The 3,326-nt window shown below is 39.9% G+C and overlaps 1 long non-coding RNA gene across 1 annotated transcript in view; it reads left to right on the top strand.

Annotated features, from left to right (window-relative positions):
• The window catches only part of LOC115271166, a 9,592-nt gene extending 8,326 nt beyond the window's left edge, over positions 1-1,266 (top strand). Inside the window, exon 5 of the long non-coding RNA XR_003899768.1 lies at positions 168-1,266. This is a non-coding gene — a long non-coding RNA (uncharacterized LOC115271166). The remainder of the gene's footprint in view (positions 1-167) is intronic.
• The last annotated feature ends 2,060 nt before the right edge of the window (positions 1,267-3,326 follow it).

Genomic DNA, 3,326 nt, shown 5'->3' with positions numbered 1-3,326 from the left:
ATAAATGTCTATCAGGGATGGTCTAGACAGTATTTGGTCCTGCCATGTGGGCAGGGGACTGGACTCGATGACCTCTCGAGGTCCCTTCCAGTCCTAGAATCTATGAATCTTATTCTTAATTCATGTGAATTTTTACTGTTTCCTGTTTTACTTTGTATCATTTTCAGGTGGGGAGAAGAAATGAAAGCACTCTCGCTTAATAGCCATTCAAGAAGATCTCACAAAAAGAACTAATATGGCTGAATCACCAGAGAAATTAAAATGGATTGAAATTCAAAGAGATCCACTGGCACTCTCAGTAGTGTAATCTTCTTTTTAAAATGGCACATTTTGGAGTGTTCCTGAATCTAGTCATAGTAATAAGCAGATATTCATTGGTGCTGGCTGCTACAAATCTTTATTCATTGCCTGTTCCTTTTTGGTTGTGGAAAAAAGCTCGCCTTACTTTAATATAGTTATCTAAGGGCCACATTTCACCATTTAGGCACAAATCTGCACCAGCATATGAGGAAATGGGGGAGGCATAATCCCTCTCCCAGCTCTCCAGCATTCAGAAGAAACATGCCATGGCCCTTCCTCTTCCTGCCCCTGCCTGCTTCCTTTAGAGGATTTGTGGCCCTTAGGGTGCACAGCAGGAAGGAGTCACGGAGGGCGGCAGTATTTGTGCTTCCCTGAGTATAGGGACTGGGGTCTTTCTGGGCCCTTATGTGGAGCTCCTAAGAAGTGAGGGGAAAACTACTTATGCCTCCTGCTCCCACCAATTCATCCGTCCAAAAGCCTGTGAAAATCTAGCCCTTAATTCTTTGTACATAGCTTGTTTTATAATAAATGACCTAAGTAAAAGTAAGTCTCAGCACAGTGTATTTCTGTTAAATGCAAAAATGATGCTGATGCACTGTTAAGATTGAAATGTTGTGCTCACTAAAATCAGAAAATGTAGAGTTAAAGGACCAGAGCCTCAGCTGGTGCAAACTGACAGCTTCCTTGGCTTCACTGGAGCCATATTGATTGACACCAGCTGAAGATCTGGCCCCAGGTTTCCAGAGACACTTTTGCACAGTAGGGTTTTTATCATCTAATCATAACACTTATATATGCAATAACATAAAATGTTGTATTTGTTCATAGAGTGTTATAAAAGAATGTGTAGTTTTAACATGGAAGCCTACAATCCTGTATACCATGTTTACAGTTTTACAAACACAATGTAAGAACACAATGCAGCTTATTTCCTTGGTATGAAGTTATTTGCTAAATAGTGTTATTTCAATCAGGGTTGTATGATCCTAGTCGGAATATATGGGCCTGTCTGCTTCTCCTCTCACATCTGTATAAATCAAGAATTTCTCCACCGGAGCTAATGAGGATACACCTGTGCAAAAACTAGTATAAATGCATAATCAGGCCCCTAAATGTGCAAGCTTTAAATTGGAAACTCTTTAGAGTAGGAATTGTGGTTTTCTTTTATCTCATTCAGCCCCTGTGCTTAAAAATAACAATAATCAATAAAAAGGTGACAGTTAAGGTTGGGAATCTTGCATTTCCTGAATTTCATAGTACAATCTAAGGGCCTTGTTCCACTACCCTACTCTGAGTAGGTAGCACTTATTTACTTACTGATGTCAATGGAACGACTCATGTGAGTAAGTACTATGCAATGTGAGTGCAGAATCCAGCACTTAGTAGTCGCACACTTTAGTCTCAGTATACTATGTAAAGTTGGCCTATTAATAAAGTGGCAAGGTGAGGCAGCATGACCCAGTGGGTGTGGTACTAACCCAGCATTTGGGAGAGCTGGATTCAATTCCCTGTTCTACCACAGACTTCCTGGGTGGCCTATAGTCAAGCTAATTAGTCTCTCTAGGCCTCAGTTCCCCATATATAAAACAGGAATAATAGCAATTCCTTATCTCACAAGGATGTTGGGAGGATAAATACATTAAAGATTGAGGTGCTCAGGTAACAGGTGCTTTTGCAAGTACCCTATCCAGAAAATCTAATAATAGGTTTTGGCCTGTTTCCAAATCTGCTCAGGCATGATATCTTCCTTCTTAATAATAATATGGACTTGAGTTATATCAGCCTTCAACCAGTAATCGACCTTCTATGAGGATGCAAAATCTAAAGCATGAGAGGAAGAGAAGATGAAACCTAATTCAGCACCATTGAGGGCAAAGGGAATTTTACTATTGACTTCAGTGGATCAGGATAAGACTGATAACAGACGGGTAATTGAAAATGTAGGCCACTTTTTTTCCTATGTGTTTAACGAATGGGAGCTAAAATCTTCCTTTTGTGTAAATATGATCTGAGTTAAGGATGAGCTTATTACAAGAATTCTGTTTCACTCCAGTCTTACTAAGAATTGCAATTATAATTACATTTTCATTTCCACAAAAAGAATAATAAACTCCGAATTTTGGAAGAGCAATCTATCATTTTGTTTTGCTTGATATAGACATAGTCTGCAGATTTCAGGGTATTTTGTTAAAGAAATGTCATAGTTAATTTGGATTAATTGAAAGTTAAGCATATGCTTAAGTGCTTTACTAGATTTTATTGCCCTGTATGGTCCTATAGAGCTGGTGGAACGTTGCAGAAGCAGGCTCACAGAATATTCCAATTCCAGGCAATGGGATTACTCTATATAAATTAAGCATATGCATCAGTGAACATGGATTTAGTGGTGTATTGTGCTATGGCTGCACTGTCAAAAAAGTACAATGCACTTTCCCTGTACCTTATAATCAGAGTAGCAATCTATGATAGGCCTTTCTCAGCAATATCAAGGAATATTTTCATTACCGCCTTACAGTCAATAGACAAATACTGCTCATTTATGTTTGTTTTTTATTCTAATCAAAATCTCACTATACTTTATGCTGCATTTGAAAGAAAATACTAGACAGTGCTGTAGTTTGCTAATAATCTGTATAAGTATAGTTAAAATCTGCATTCTGAAAAAAGCCTTGGGCCCAAACATTCTATGTCAGGTACTGACTATGGTCCAGATGTTTATTCATTCATATTAGCTAACAGGGCCGGCTCCAGGCACCAGCTCAGCAAGCAGGTGCTTGGGGCAGCCAAAGGGAAGGGGCGGCACGTCGAGCTCTTTGGTGGCGGGTCCCTCGGTCCCTCTCGGAGGGAAGGATCTGCCGCCGAATTGCTGCTGAAGAAGAAAGCTGTGTGGTGGAGCTGCCGCCGATTGCGATCACGGCTTTTCTCTTTTTTTTTCCGCCGCTTGGGGCGGCAAAAACCCTGGAGCCGGCCCTGTTAGCTAATATTACTAATCACATATGTCTGTTAACAAAAGTGAAGAAATGTTT

Source organism: Terrapene carolina, unplaced genomic scaffold (genome assembly GCF_002925995.2).
Source record: "Terrapene carolina triunguis isolate 2854851 unplaced genomic scaffold, T_m_triunguis-2.0 Scaffold66, whole genome shotgun sequence".
Taxonomy (NCBI): Eukaryota; Metazoa; Chordata; order Testudines; family Emydidae; genus Terrapene; species Terrapene triunguis.
Note: the sequence above shows the minus strand (reverse complement) of the source record. Positions and strands in the feature narration are given on the sequence as shown.